Raw genomic sequence first — 16,338 nt, 5'->3', positions numbered from 1 at the left:
AGTAGTGAAAATAAGTGAGTACATTTACTCAAGTACTATACTTATGTACAATTTTGAGATACTTTACCAAAGTATTTCCATCTCATGCTGCTTTATAGTTTTTTTTTTAACCCACAGCAATTATGTAATCAGTAGTTACAAGTTTCAGATTGAGATTTCATACAAAACATTTGATCAGTTATTCGCAAACTACAGTATAATGCATTGTTATAGATTAAATTATCTAAAATTGGACACAGTGGTATTTTTGTTTTCATTTTTGTTTACGTTTTTGTTCTGTTGCTCAAGCATAGTCATGAATCCGTTTTAGGTCGTTCTAATAATGGCTTATTACACTATTCATCTACAGCTGTAGAATAAGTAACTTACACACACACTCGTGGTCTCACACACGCACTCATATTCTCACGGTTTACCATCTGAAAATAATTACCAAGTCAGACCCAAGCACTCACCCACGACCAGCACACACATACACCCCATCTCTCTTTAACACAAATAATCTTTCTCTAAAATAGCCATGTCCAAGTGCACATTCCAGCAGTGGGGGGGGGGGGGTCCAGGAGAGTTGAGAGAGTGGGACCTCACTGGGTGACGTCAGCCCCCACCCCCCCACCCACCCCCCCTTCTCACATTCTCCCGTTTTTCTCTGCCAGGGGTTTTAGTACGCGCTCTGGTCTCGGCAAAAGAGACAGACAGACAGACAGACAAGAGAGACAGAGAGACAGAGGAGTGAAAGAGTAAGAGAGAAGAGAGGGGAGAGAGCGAGGGGGAGAGAGAGAAAGAGAGAGAGAGAGAGAGGGGGTGAGCGAGGGGCTGTGTGTCCCAGCCACACCGCACTCTCCAAACACAACCACCGTCTCGCCACGTTCAATCCAATGAAGATCTAACGCGCACAACACAGACAGACCCAAAGCAGAGAATACGCTACGCGCGCTCCAGGTGCGTGTTTTTCGTCCCACCGCCCCGACGACTGTTGATGCATTGGCGTCGGAAAACTCGCGGAGAGAAACAAAATAAAAGCGAGGCAGGCGACTCAGAGCCCGAGGACGGATTTGCTTTCCTCCACGCTGTGTTATTTCCCCAGGACTCGACTGTCATAAACTGGATGTAAATACTCTCGACTTCTCTTTGCGCAGAAAACAAAGGGGACACTGAGTTTCAAACTGGCCGCAAAATGGTGATAAGGTAAGGCTGTTCTGACGAGCCCGTGAGTTTGGAGGTTGTGACAGTCGGAACTGAAGTCGCTGCCGCAGTGATTTCAGGTGTGCGTAGAGCCTCGTGAAGTTGGTTAAAACACATTCGGTCTGGCTGTAGCCCCCTTCACACACACACACACACACACACACACACACACCTAGACCGGTTTATTCTCAGAACGCATAGCCCATGGGCTGTACACGCTGCCCGGTGTGCTCAGGGAACCGACCGTTTTATTTGAGTGTCAATAATTGTTGTGGCCATAGTTTAGGGCTACGAATGCGCGCAACCTTGAGTGGATACAGCAGCGCTTTCACAGCAGCCACATTACAGTACGAAACACGCCGCAAACGGCACACAACACCTCAAAAAACTGGCCACATCTCGATTTTGCACAGTGCCATCACATAAACTATATCTGCGAATCCGCAGGTGGAATCTTTTTGTCGTGGTGTGCGGTTTGGCTTGAGGCACGGTGAGGCGACCAGTGCCAGTTTTCAATTATTTATCACCACACATCGCCATAAATACACGATTGCCCTAATAGTGCCATATCAGGGGGCTGCAGTTTAGCTGTTGCCCTGTATTTTATCAAAGGTAACAAAATCGGTGCGCTCAGACATGCTATTTTAGGCTCACTTGAAGCTGTGGCACTGTAAATACAGTTCATTTAGAGCACCCGTTCAGACTTGTGGAAGCCTCTCCGGCGAGTCGATTGGGAAGGATTTTCAAAGTGCATACCTGCAACTCTCCAGAGATCCCTCCTCTCATCTCTCTTATTTTTAGGACCCATTTTATGTTCGCGGGGTGTAAAGTTGACCGTGCTTTTTAAAGAGCTCGTGTATTTAAAAAAAAAAAGCAGAAAAAAAGATACCAGTGAGGCAGGCAGAGGCTCGGTCAGTCACGCAACCGTTCCGTCAATCAGGTGAAAACGAACCTTTATTTCCAGCGGAGCTGTGCACGCCACCTGTGCTCAGTGTCCCGGTTGGGCCACTAGGGGACTCATTCTCTCCAGCCAGTGAGGGGAATGCAGTAGAGAGGGGGCTGCGAGCCATGAAGAAGGGATCCTAGATGCCAAGAGCCCCCTACTTTTACTGGAAAAAAAACAAACTTTAGACTAGGACGATAAAACAATTTTGGATATTTAACAGAAATAGGTGCAGGGCTTTCAAAAGTGCTCAAAATAACTGCTTATGTATCCGTAAGCATATTGAAAATGAAGAATTTGTAAACTGCAATTCATGTTAGGACGCATTATGGTGTCAAAAACTTCAGTGAAAGCATTTTGCGTGTGTAACCTTTAAAAAATCTCTGACCATATGCATTGTAGTATATGTTGCTGTCTGAGCCAAATGAAAAAGCCGGGGATTGAAGATCACTAGCGGAGCAGGCTAGTGAGGTGTTTGAAAGGCCAGTAAGTGTTCGTTTGTGTGTCACAGAAAGCAAATTAGTGTGCATGTGTGTTTGCTCAAGCAATTCCCAGTTTATAGCCAGTAAGCACTCCACTGTCTTAAATGTTTTACAGTTCCCAGCTCAAACAAATAGCACTTGGCCAATTTTGACACTGTGCAATTAACGCTGTCACCACACGTCTGACTTCCAATTTTTCTGTTGCGACAGCAGCGCTCAAAAGAGGAGACAAAATGGATCTGCACCAAGGTGGTGCTAGATTTAAGTGCTGCGATCCGAAGGCATTGAAGGGAGCAAAGTGTCTCCGTCAGGGAAAAGCGGCACCGGCGTGGCCATCTTCTCTCAAACCCCTCATCCTTCACCTTGTGATATATTGAAATCCTCCAAAATAATACATAGCTTTTTGTGAAAAAGCTTAATGTAAATTGTGAAAAGGTAATGTTTATTAGAGTGTACAAGAATTGAAAGTGGAAAGGAGTCAACACTTGTTCTCTTATCCCAGTAGGGACTCTAACCTGAATGCACACTAACCCGTGGGGACTCGTGTCACCGTGGGGACAGAAATTGAGGTCCCCACGGGTAGAGCATGCTTTTTGAGGCTTAAGACTTGGTTTTAGGGTTGAGGTTAGAATTGGGTCTAGGTTAGGGTTAGGCATTTATTTGTGATGGTTCAGGTTAGGGTAAGGGGCTAGGGAATGCATTATGTCAATTAGTGTCCCCATGGGGATAGTGGAACAAGTCTCTGTGTGTGCTTGTGTGTGTTTGAAGGGTACAAAGAGTTCATGGCATGCAAGCTATCATATTGACAAATGATATAAGGGTTTAGAAAGTGCCTATAAGGGAGTTAGGCAATTTTGGCATGCCTGCCGATCTACCTTTTTCTCCAGTTTTTTGTGCCCGAAGCACATTCTGAAATCATATCCCATATTTCTGAGAGTGTCTGGAAGGGACGATGGGGTATTTTCAAGACTGGGTGTTAGAGAGAAGTCAACAATGTCTTTCAGATGTCCTTTTTATTTGTAGCACTTTTCCAATGCACATTTATCTGCCTATTTTATTTTTTGCGATCGCTGTTACACAAGTTGGTCATATGTTAAGCTCAAGGGCTCACTGACAGCAGTGCATTTGAAAGTAACAGAGGCACCTCGAAGGACTGCGGGAGCTTTCAATATTTTCTTATCCAAGTCCCTCTTTGGCAAAAAGCCAAGCCCTCTTACAGAAAAGTGTGCCATCACCTCACAGTCCCATTGTCTTAGCACAGCCAAGTAGCTCTGACTCACTAGTTCATTTTCAAGAGCAGAAAAAAAAGGAGTGGGAAAAAAGTGTGTTTTCTATCAGTGTGTATACATTTGTGCCTATGCCTGTGTGTGAGGACTACTTCAGGAATTCCAAGGCCAGGGACCCTATTACGAGTGTGGAATGAGAAATCAACACTTACATTACAAAAATGGATACGTAAACATAGAGGCCACAATTATCAGGCGCCGTGGTGTTGGGACTGGAGGAGATGGAGAGCCAATAGGTCTGTTAGCAATCACCCCCCTCACTGCCTGCCCTCTGTAATCCAGTGGGTGTATTCTAGCTTATTTTGTGCCAGTAACGGCCCGTAACAACTACCCACTGACTGGCAGGCTGGCTGGCTAGCTGGCAGGGTGGGTGGTTGGCGGATGCAAGAGAAGTTTGACTGGTAGAGGTCATATTGGAGGGAAAAAAGGCAGAGGGTAAGCAAGGTGTATGTGCTGTATCAGTGTTGGTATGTATGCTATACAATGTACATGGACATATGTGCATGTGTGTATGCATTTTGTATATCTTACAGTTTAGTTTCCTCGTGTTTCAACCGATATGTCTGCCTTTGTGTCAGGGGCCTCCAGCCAACTACAAACCCACTTCACAGTGCCCAGCTTGATGCATTGTGACAAACGAGAGAGCAGTTTGATTTTGCACAACACTGAGCTGCACCACAGCATAATGAAGTGATCATGACTTTACCCTTGGTTCACTTTGGCCCTGGTCCCGCTGTGTTTTTCCTCTCTATTCAATCGCTTCACTCACTTATTTACTTGGCAAGCATTTCCTCCCGTAACCTCTAGTACTGCATAACTAGCGTCAAGGGTGGGTTGCTTGATAAAAACCACCGCTACGGGGCATTGGTTTTACACATAGGGGAACGCTAGCAGTTTTTATTGATATTCAAGTTGCCACTGGGTTGGAATAATAAGAAGCCTATTTTCACACCCAGGCAAAAATCACCTCTACTGTCCATCACCCTGTTAGGGAAGAAAGCTGAGGCATAAATATTATCTGGCTGTGGAAGGAGCACAGGACTATAGTTGAGCCTCTTGTTTCTTCTCTTGTTTTCTCTTTCTTTCCTTTCCTATATTCTTTTCTTTCTCTTTGTCTCAGATGTGTCTCATCAAAACAAAGTATCATGAAAAGTCCCGTCTTCCTCCTATTTTCATCCTGATTCCACCACACGGATTTCCGCTCAGTAAAATTTACTTGTATGTATTCTTACGCACACCGTGTGACTTCCAGCACAGTTCGACTTAGCGTTGGGTACAACAGATTGCGTCGCCTTGAGGCTCTGCCTCCAGGCTTTGCGTACAGTGGGGGGGGGGCCAAGTGTCAGAAAAAAGGAGGACTGCTTTCCTGCCGCAGCTGTCCTTTGCCTTCAGATTGGGTTTCAGGAGATATGATGGATGCAAAACGCCTGTAGCCAGTTGTGAAGACAGAGGGGAGGGAGTATGCTGGTATGGATTTGGATCGGGGTCACCGGCACTGGCAGAGGATTGGAATTCTGTCCTTGACCTCCATTTTTGATCATCCCCCGACCTAGCAACTAAAAGCCTGTCACTGTTAGCACTTTGAGAGAGTTACGACAAATTAAAACAACACTAAAGACTGCAAATGAAACATAATAATTCTGGTTTCAAATATCGCAAAATTCAAATTGATGGCGCGTAAAAAGGTAGCTTGGTAATATCTTTAAGGACTTCATTTTGATTCTGGTGCAACCCAAAACATTATTTCTTTTTATGCCTTTTCCATTGTCTCATTTTCTCTTATCTTAATTTTTGCAAAGGCTGAGAGCAGAATCCACTGAGGTTCATTTGAATAACCGGCGGAATGAGGAAATAAAAGCTGGGGGAAGAAATCGAAGTGGCGGGCGGCTCTGTGCATTCATGTCACACAGCTTTATCAAATTATTCCACAATAGCAGCCACACAAGTGATGGAATTTCAATTAAAGTATGACAGTTTTAGAATTTGTTTCTGCTCGAAAGAGAGCTAGTGGGGGTTGCATTTCATGGGTTGGGGGCGAGGGAGTGGACGGCGGGGAGGGTCTCTTACAGAAGACATATTTTCCAGTCTATATTCTCTATCTACCTACCTCCCTCCTCTCTCACCCCCTCCCCATCCTCCATCAGAAGGAAATGACTTAGCTAAAACACTTTTGTTCGGAGGCACTCTGCGGTTAGAGCCTGGAGCCGGGCAAAAATGTGGCGTTATAATAAAGGTCTTTGCGACGAGAAGTCAAAAATGGAGCCCTTTGTTGATATGCTCTTTCCAAGAACAATTACGGTACCTGCTGTGCCAAACAGAAGGGTGCAGGAGATAAGTGCAAGGGAGGGGTGCTTAGCTCAGGCTGGTGGCTAGCTCGTAAACCGGGAAAGAGCAACGTATATATGACCCTCAGGGACTGGAAACAGTTTCAGGGCTGAATTTGTAGCACACGCAAGCTCACATATACTCGTAGACTAAACATACAGTGCTCGTTGCTTCAGCTGCTCAGCAGAAAATTTGCATAAAACAAATTTAAAATAAAATGACTTTGATCCTAAATAAAGCTTATAAACAAAAGTGACTGAGATTTGAATTTGACGTCCAGCTGCATTTTCCAGACTTCCACTGGAACTGGCAAAGAGGAAAAAATTCCATTAAAAAGTGCAGTAACATTGCCACATAGCAATTTCACGAATGAGGAATGCATTTAATAGTGGATGGATTTTTCATAATTTGGAAGTGTTTCCCCAACTTGTGCCATAATTCTTGAAGTGACACGTGTTGTAATGGGATCAATTGCCTCCAGTCCGCTCACAGTCTGGCACCCACATGTCCCAAGAGCAATGTTTAAACACTTAGGGATATCTCATAAGCACAGTGAGAAATATACTACAGAAAAGGCAGCAAATTTGGACAGATTGACATTGACTTAGTGTAAATATTTATTCTCTATTATTCCTAATGCATCCTTGCCATTTTTTAATTACGATTTAAATTCCTGCATCACTACAAGGTTAGGAGTCGATGTTTAAATTCTGTGTAACCCTGGCATTCTCTCTCTACTCAATCTGCAATTATAGCTAGCTGCTTTGAAGAAGCCAGGCGGAACTAAAATGACTTTTCATGTCCGATATAATGACTGCCATTTGGAAGCCGGCATGGAGAGAGAGGGCGAGAGAGATAGAGCTATAGAAGAGAGAGTGAAAAGAGATGGGAGGGAGGGACAGAAGGAGGGAGAAAGAGGGACAATCAGTGGATGGAAATGGCTTAGGTCACCTCTGGTTCTGACCAGACAGCTCAAACCAATCGTCTTTCCCTCTGTCATTCCTCACAGATGAATTTACCACATTTTGGTCTTTTTCTACCCTCCCTTTGCTGCTCACTGAAACTTTCACTTCCTTCTCCCGCCGTTTCCATCTTTCCTGCCTTTCCTGCCTTTGGTCTCCATTCATTTGCCATCAACGGAAGCTTAGCAGCTTTAAGACGGATTACAAGATGAATTGCACTGAGAGACGCCGTATATTCTCTTTAGGGTGGGCCACTGCTGCCAAAGGCCAGAGCTGAGTGCCATCACCTGGGCTAGCAGCTGGCTATCTTTTACACTTCCCTCGCTAATGAGGCCAGACAGTCGGGGCTGAAGTTATAGTGCAGGCTGGATGCTGTGTTGGTAATCTATTATTTAGACTCGTGGGGAGGCTGGTCTCAAGAATTTCATGCATGCATTTTGCAAAGCAAATGGTAGCCCGGGGGGAATACAGAGCTCTATGTGGGAAAAAAATGAGCAAGTATTAGACATCAATGGGAGTTGCAGCGTTTCCTTGTCCTGCCTATTTCAAACCTGCCAAGACCTTAAAGGAAACTTTTTGGTATTTTGTCATTTTTTTCATCATTCTAGAATAGCAATGCTGCTTATACAGACGTGCTTCAGTGGTGCTAGCAGTGCTGACAATTCCATTCAATGCATGAGTCTTCTTTGCTGTTTTCATTCAGAGTTTCTTCACTTCTCCCTTCCTTTCTTTATTTGTTTCCTCATTGTGATATTTTAGGGATGACAGACTAAGGTTATGCTTGTGTCTTCAAGCAGCCGACACAGAAGAACGGGTATATCTTTCCGTTCCCTTTTCATGTATATTTTAGGAACTATTTCAGAGGGGTTTCTGAGAGTTACATCACACAGTTATAAACACTGCACAGACAGGCCTTGTTTATATTTAGCAAGGCTAGAAAACTATGGTGCACATGACCCCCCCCCCCAATGTATTTATAGAATAATACCAGTGTATAAATTTCCTTAGGTACCAGGGGCTACTAAGGCAGTTTTTAAAACATACATTTCCCAACAGTCTTATTCATTTATGTTGAGCATCCAGACATTAGCGAAGCATACTGGCCCGGTATCAGTCACAAAATCAGCAAATAAGGCTGTAAGACATCAGTATCCACCGACTTTTACCACTCCACGAACCCATTCGACGATTAACTATATTTAGACCTGTGTATACGCAAATCTACTGGGAGATGAGATGGCAACAGTTAAACATAGAAAGGCAGTTTTAGCCAGAGCTGTTTAGCAGACTTAGGTTACTCGTAAATGAAGTTCATGCAGAATTGCTCAAGATACCACAAATAGCTCAGAGTTATAGATAGCATAAATAAGCTACACAAACCAAATGCCATGAAGTCACCAAGTTATTCATGACTCCACATGTAACACAGATCTACATGATGATACTTCAATGTATCGATTTGCCACGGTGTGAAATTGGCCATGAGAGGAAGAAAGAAGCCGCTCAATTCATGCAGTCATGAGTTAGAGTAAGAGAATTTGGCTGTGTCTTACTGTCACACAGTTTTCACTAAACCACACTGCAACATTCCATTAATTGGCTTAATGATGAGTTTTTCAACAGCACAGCCCATATGCACATACAGGTGCAAACTTTGGAGAATGCCATCAGCCGTCCATTGAATCCCTTAAACCTACAGGGTACAGCCAAATAGAATTTCTGCGACCTCTAACACAAAGATTTTCCACTGGATTTCTCATGCTGTTCGAGGAAGTCCATGTCAGATGTAGGGCAGTGTAACACTAGTTGCCACACTTAATCCTCCACCTACCCCTACCGTGTCCTAGCATGTGTTCTCCTGTCGATCTACCTTAAAGAAACATTCCAGGAGAGTTTTAGCATCGCTGTAACAGGACACCATCATACCTTGTGTGTGTGTTTGACACTTAGAAACGGAATGTTTGTATGTTGGAATTGGAATGTTTGGGTACAGCCTTCTCTTTTTTCCAATTTGTGAAAGTTTAACAGCACATGCTATTTGTGTTACATGATGTAAGTCAATAAATATGCCTTAGACTGGGTCTGTATATAGCAAAGGCTAATGTGTGGTTTGGTCCAAGATGGGATGACAACGTCTTGGGCATATGTGGAAGTGTGGATGTATGATTTTTCAAAGAAAGGCATTAGAGTTAGATGAGGGGATGAGAGGAAAAGGGATGCTAACAGACACACACACATACATATGCACGATTAGCCGGACTAGTGGCTGAAAAAGTTGGACGGTTCTGAGAGGGAAAAATAAAGACAAGGCAAAAAAATAAAGCTGGGTAGAGAAAAGACACTTTCCTCTATGGATACATCAAAAGGAAACACCTATAAAGTAACTTGAATGGTTTGAAGACAACTCAGGAGAAAAATCCCAACTGAAACCTTACCACTAGTTGTAACTGAGATTTAGACCTACTGTGAAATGGCATACTAACTTTAAGTGTCATCCATATTTGATGGCTTGCCTCAGGTCTAGACAAGGGAAAAAGGTGCCAATTAGAGCAGGTTTTATTTTAAAAGCTTTAACTCAAAAAGAAAACTCATACGTCAAAAAAATGTGGGGATGAATGTCAATTTAGCTGTTGATGCTGGGCATTACCCCTTAAGCTTTTAATATTGCAAATGGATTTTCCTTTTGCCGTAGCTGATTTTCATTCCTGAGACAGTCCAAGAAGAGCGTGTGTGTGTGTGTGTGTGTGTGTTTTACAGTACTGGGCTCTTTGTGTCACAGCCTATAGAAGGTTCATTTGGTAGCCATGAAAACACAGTACAATTCAATCCCTTTCTTTCCCTTTCTCCTGCTCGCCCCCCGAACCGTTATTTGGAAACCTTCCCGACCGTCTATTGTGATAAGCTAAACACAAAGCTGTGGCTAGCTGCTAGCCATATTGTTGTCATGCTCCTCCGCTTGGAATGCCAGCCCGCATAACACTGCACCGGGGAATTAACCTCTGCTGCTGTTTCTTTCATATTGTATAATTTTTTTGCAACGGCCACTCCAACAGAGCCACAAGGGGAAAAGTGCTCTGAATGTTGCCAAATTACTGACAGCTTGTCTCCAGCCCAAATGCATTAATACTCAGTGAATGTGATAAACAGCTCAGTCTTCCTTTCTCGGTGCTGCCTCTGGTGCAACCTTTACAGAAATAAAAGGGCATGACATTTTTTTTTTTTACAGACAAGTAAGTTGACGTGAAAGTGGCAAGTTAAAGAAAGGATAGTGTAGTTCAGGGAATAGGACAATACTACACTGTTTGTGACCTTTCCCATTTGTTCTGACAAGCCAGGGTTTGTCTCTGTCAAAATGGCCTACGCAGTTTGTAAGCGATTCCTCCCTTCCTGTCCCTTTTTTTTTAAGTATCTGCCATCTGTAGTGACTGCATGACGCCACAGCTTCTGTGTAATCAGTGACAACGTTCACACACACACTTGGACCGTACAAGAGAGCAAGGAATAAGGAGGGGGACAGAAGAGACAGTGAAAAAGAGAGCTCACTTCATCCTTTAATTGTCTCTCTGACTGTCCCAGCGGACTTCATTACCCAGGCATCCTAAGAAATCTCACTTGTTTGTTCTTGGAAACATGTAAAAAATGTTCATAGTTCTTTTTATGTCTCTACAGCAGCATTAAGTGGTTCAGTTGGGCTAGTCAAAACTGCTCTGTTGCACAGACCGAGGCATATTTCCAGCACTCGGTAAAACCTAGGGTTTCTTTGCAGTACGAAAGTTTTGATGATTATGCGATGTGCTAATGGAGCTGATGGTTGTCCTCAGCAGGCCCCTTTACACCATTATCTTTTACAGTAGTAGAATTGAAGGACATTCTCATTTAACAGAATGTTATTCATTTTTGCTCTGTTTTTTAGTTTAACCAGAATATCGCTGCATAATTTGAGGAGAAAAACATACATTATTTATTGTTTAAATTTGGCCATATTTTAGTGATGGTAATGGAAAGTAAATAACAGACTGTTTGGTTCACTTGTGACCTGGAGCTCCTTTCATCAGAACTGTAAAAAAAGCCAAATGGTAGTTTAAAAGTGCTAATTAAAAACGAATTAAATTAAACTAATTAATTAAAACTGATAATTTCCAAAAAAAACAATGAATTAATTTTAAAAAAAAAACATTGTTGATTTTGTTTTTGTCCATAGACTATACAGTATTTCAGATTTTAAAATATTCAAATTTTTCCTGGATAGTGCCAGTCATTTTATAAACTGCCACATTTTCTTTTACTATTTCTTTTACTATTTGAAGACAAGTATTCGTGAAACATTCAGCTTCCGTAGACCTTACCATAGGATTGGAGGTAATTTCTGACTTCATTAAATCTGAGGCTAAAAATCTACAGCATCTCTGTATAAAAACACAGCAGGAGAGGTGATTATCTTTCGAAATTAGCTCACTCATTTAGAGCTGTGTGGATGCAGATGCCTCCGTTCAATGGAAGCCTATTATTCCCAACGACTCTCATTAAGCCATAGTGAAATAAGGCAAGCTGTGGAAGCAGTGAAATAAAATCTTTAGACTGGCTGTTCAGAACTCGGCAGCGGTGAGCTGCGCTGTCTTCATTAAGAGCTCTGACGTCAGAAGTGAAATGCAGAAAATGACTCAGTGTATGCAGCTGATTTCTACCTTTTATGCCCTTTAGGAGGTTATTTGGTGTTTGTGCTCCGAGCCGAGGGAACCGACAATACAGTCTGAGCTTAATGAGTGAGTTTAATAAAATACTTAACAATGAGGAGCATGAGTCACAGCTGCTTTATAATTTCTGTATTTGAGTGTAAACCTGCTGATCAGAGGCTCTTTTGAATAATGTTCATAGTAAGCGACTTCCCTGAGTAGTCAGCTGTGCTGTGCTGACTTCTATATGGCAAAAAAGAAACCAGATTACATACTCATACAGTGGCCTAGAACACTGGTTCCCACAGACCATTTGTGGTCCCCCTTTGGCAAACACTTGTCTGCCACTGTTTAAGACCCTTCCAGGTAGGCCCTGTCAAAAAGCAAAATGCTCTGTGATGTCTTGTTTAAGTGCTGTTCATAGTCAGGTAAAAGCATAGATCGCAACAGAAAGCAGCATCGACCTCCTCCCCAACAACCCCCCCCCCCCCCCTTTTCCCTTCAGTCGCTCAATCTTTTAGTCATTACTCACTCCATCCCTACGGTACCAGTGCACAAATGGATTTATGGTGCTTTGTTTGCAACGTGAGAAAATTACAGGATATAGTTTTGGTTGCATTTGGTTTATTGTGTGGTATGTGATTAAGATAAAAAGTAATTAACAGTGCAATTAACACAGACATTTAACTTGATTATAAATTTTCACACCTTAGCAGACCCTTTGTTGGATTTTCTACAGCTGTTGTTTGGGACACACAGGCATGTCAGATAACATGTGATGACCCATTTAGACTGACTACATCACTGTCTGAAAGGGGCATCAGTGATGCTCACTTGCCAGAGTTTGGCCAGTTCGAAGAAATTTGCATGAGCTTTGCAACTGCAGTAGAGAAAATTTGCATCTACAAACCCATAACACATTTTGGCATAGAAACCTTTTTTTCTCTTCATAAAACTAAAAAACAATTTTTTTGAAAAGTGAAAATGTAGTAATAAGCAATAGACGATTTGATCTGTTATTCTTGACAGAATGCTGACAAATACAGTGGTTTTTCTGATTATTCCAGGGACTATTCGAGACAAAAAAAAAAAAAAAAACAGTGCTGTAAAGTAAAGCACTATGGGACTGTAGAACATCTGGACTTATTTTTCCCCAGGATCCATTTCAAGTGTTTAACACCATGAAAGCAAAGTTAGAGGAATGAGTCAGGAAGGGAGATTAGATGGACTCTTGTCAAATGAGGAAAAATACTGATGGGTCTCACGGTTCCCTGCGGTTGCAACACCACAGCAAGTGGCCTTCATTGCAACTCCAATGAGCTTACCTCTTCCTTTTCCCTTTACTGTTTATTTATTTCAAAGGTCACAGGTGGAAATCAGATAATTGTCAAACCCTCCTAATGTTGAACACGGTTCTTTAACATGCTGGCGCACACACACGTGCACGAGCACGCACACAAAAAAAAGCATGAACGCACAAACGCGGCAGACAGAGTGCTGTTTTTAGAGTGATACCCAGTTTATTACTGCTGTATGATAACCTCTATCCATAGATTCATGTGCTGTTTGGCCAGGGCCCTAAACATCAGTAGCCTGTATAAAGTGATGGACTATACACATTAAAATTCGATCTCCTGCATCAGTACATCCAGTGCTGGTCAGGACGGCAACAATAAATTGTTGGCCATTATTTTCGATTAACCACACTGACACCGTGGCCCATCACATTTCTTCCCATTTTTACCCCCTGTCACAGTGGCACCGTATTTCCAGCACTGTATCATTTTAGATTGTCCCTCAGCATGATAACACAGACCGGCAAACCTCAGGACACAAGCCACTGGGCGATCTTATTAATGGCAGCGCTGCGATAACCGTAGTTTTCTACGTCCTCAGTTGGTATCTCGATCTTCAGGCACATCCTTTCCAGGGCCTGAAGAGCAGGTGCACAAGGGCGACGACTTGGCAGTTTATCATTGATATGCTGGGAAAGTTTCTAATTCCCTTCATCCTTAATACAGCAAACAGGTTTCCCCAACCAGTGCTCCAAAGGCGGAAACAAAATGGCTGTCACGAATTAAATTTGAACTTCCTTGTGAAATAGAAATCATCTTGTTGAGAGTGGCGTTATTTCACAAATCTTATAAGATGGGAGATAATTGGGAAATAAACAAGAAAGAAGAAAATTAAATAACCTTGACATTTACAGACACTGTATCTTCATATAGACCTCGGCAGTACATAGCATGCTAATTTTCACGTGCCAGATTTCAAAACCTTGAAAGCGCCACATCATATTAAACCTACTATGTGGATAGGATGGAAACAGAAATGGTCAGCTGCCATCTAACATCAGGGATAGCAGATGCACAACACAAGAGGAGGAGATATATTACATTGTTATCAATTGCTCGTTCTGCAAAATAATAGCCAGTTCCCAAAGCCCGAAACAACTGCAAGAATTTCAGCACCATCAGAATTATGGTCGATTTATACTAATTGTTAAGGTATTACATTATGCACATTCAACTAATTTTCTAACTTCAAGTTTAAATATAGTTAGGGACAGCTGATGTTAAAATAGTTGATACGGCATGGAGCATAGCTCATTTGCACAACAATGAGTTCAAAAGGGCGAAAGAGTAAACTGAATCAGTGAAAGCAATCTGACTCCTTCGCTCTTTTTTTGACAGAAACAAATTGTTGTGTCTGTGCAGAAAGTCCTTCTCTTAGTTCTTAATGAGTTTATTGGTAATCAATATACCTTTCTCATCCACTGGCATGTGACACTGAGGCCATGACCCAAGACGGACCCTTAGATGTTGGAGTTGAGTGGGTCAGCGAGGATTGGTAGATGTTTGTTCATGTTTAGACAGACAGGAATGCCCCAGTTTCACTTAGGTGAGAGGAAGGCAGGAAATGAAAGTAGCTCCATCTCGGCCCTTACCCCATTGCCATATCTTTTTCTGTAGTAACTGGGAGGCATAATGTTTTTCTCTTAACATAAAATAAGGGTGATTCCTTTCCTATTTTGTTCTCTCACATCCTTAATCTATTTTAAGATGTTACATTTCTTATGCACTCTGCAGCGCATGATTCGGCTTGCGACCAGTTCTCTTTGAAAGTAGACCTCCTCAAAGAGCTGTGTATGCATCCCTGTCAAATACTGCAAAAAATGCCAGTTTGCCTGTCAGTCAAACCTTCTTAGCAGAGCCTCTCTTCCAGTGATTCTGCTAGCATCCTGCTGATGCAGACACTTTTTTCGTAGCATTTTTTTCAGGAAGATGGGGCCTGGTGTCTCGGTGGGGTTCAGAGCAGTTGACCCTACCCTGGCAGGCTTGCAGTGTGTGCGCAATGATTTTATTCAGCCCCACTCAGTAGAACAGCAGGGTGTGACCCGGGTCGATGTGGCATTGCCAACACTGATTCCATTGAGAAAGGCCCATTTAGAGGCACTAATCAAGGGTGCCGGATGTTTTTGATTCACACTGCTGAGCTTCTATATATTCAAAAGTCAAATCGGTCTGCAAAAATTGTGATGCTTTTCTTCTCTGGAAATGTGTGATTCAATGGAACTTGCAGGGTGCAACGGAGCTTTGCTATCCCTAAAAAAATACACAGTAGTCTTCGTATTACGGTTCAAGTCCAACACTATATGCATACCATATCGAGGTGTGCACCTTTGTGTTATTATTTAGCCTGATACAAAGCAGAACAAAGGAGGGAGAGAAGAGGATATCTGGCAAATGAAAAACAATTAGGCCAGGTGCCAGACTCAAGTCAAGCATGTGAGCTCAATAAAGCACACTGTATTGATTTGCGAGTTATTCATTATTTGTTTTGGATGTAGAGAGAGTTCTTTGGAAAATGATTTTGGTGTGCAGTTCAGACTCTGAAATAAATGGTTTGACAGATGGTCAATGACCAGAGAATATGATAAATAAATGGCCTGATATGAATTTATTTCCCAAGCCCCCCCCCCCCCGAGTTGTTATGCTTAAAGCAAGACCAGGCACTCTCCTGAGTATTGGATTTTAGTCCAGCCTGCTTTCAAATGTGAAAATGGGGATTTATTTTGTGCTGCTGCTTGAGTGATGCTTATAAGAAAGCATGGATTTGACTAGATAACTGGAGACTGAGTCAGGATATACATCACACCACGCTTAATATCTCTCATGACAACAAACAGCCTTCCTGGTAGGTAACATGCAAGCATCTAGACCCTCAAAATGCAAAAATGGCAGCTCTGTTTACTGCATTCAAAATAAATGGCTGAGGCCCCGCTGTCACTCACAGATGGCACTTCCTTTGAGAAAAAAAAAATTGCCGAGCCAGTGACTCGTAATAATGCGTTGGCATGGCGGCAGCCATTTTGCACAACCTCCAGAAGCACTGATCGTCACAGAGAGGCGTTGGCATTGTCTTGGCACTGGCCTGACCCCAGGCTTGGGGTAGTAACTGATAGCCAAGCTGGAGCTTGTC

At 42.7% G+C, this 16,338-nt stretch overlaps 1 protein-coding gene across 14 annotated transcripts in view; it reads left to right on the top strand.

The window, feature by feature from the left end:
* Positions 1–741: 741 nt before the first annotated feature.
* The window catches only part of LOC120797133 (receptor-type tyrosine-protein phosphatase delta-like), a 132,152-nt gene continuing 116,555 nt past the window's right edge, over positions 742–16,338 (top strand). For all 14 annotated transcript variants that reach the window (XM_040140460.1, XM_040140455.1, XM_040140459.1 and 11 more), the window contains exon 1: positions 742–1,188. The gene's annotated coding sequence lies outside the window, so the exon portion shown is untranslated. The remainder of the gene's footprint in view (positions 1,189–16,338) is intronic.

This window comes from Xiphias gladius, chromosome 12 (assembly GCF_016859285.1).
Source record: "Xiphias gladius isolate SHS-SW01 ecotype Sanya breed wild chromosome 12, ASM1685928v1, whole genome shotgun sequence".
Classification (NCBI taxonomy): domain Eukaryota; kingdom Metazoa; phylum Chordata; class Actinopteri; order Istiophoriformes; family Xiphiidae; genus Xiphias; species Xiphias gladius.
This window is presented reverse-complemented; position numbering and strand designations above follow the sequence as displayed.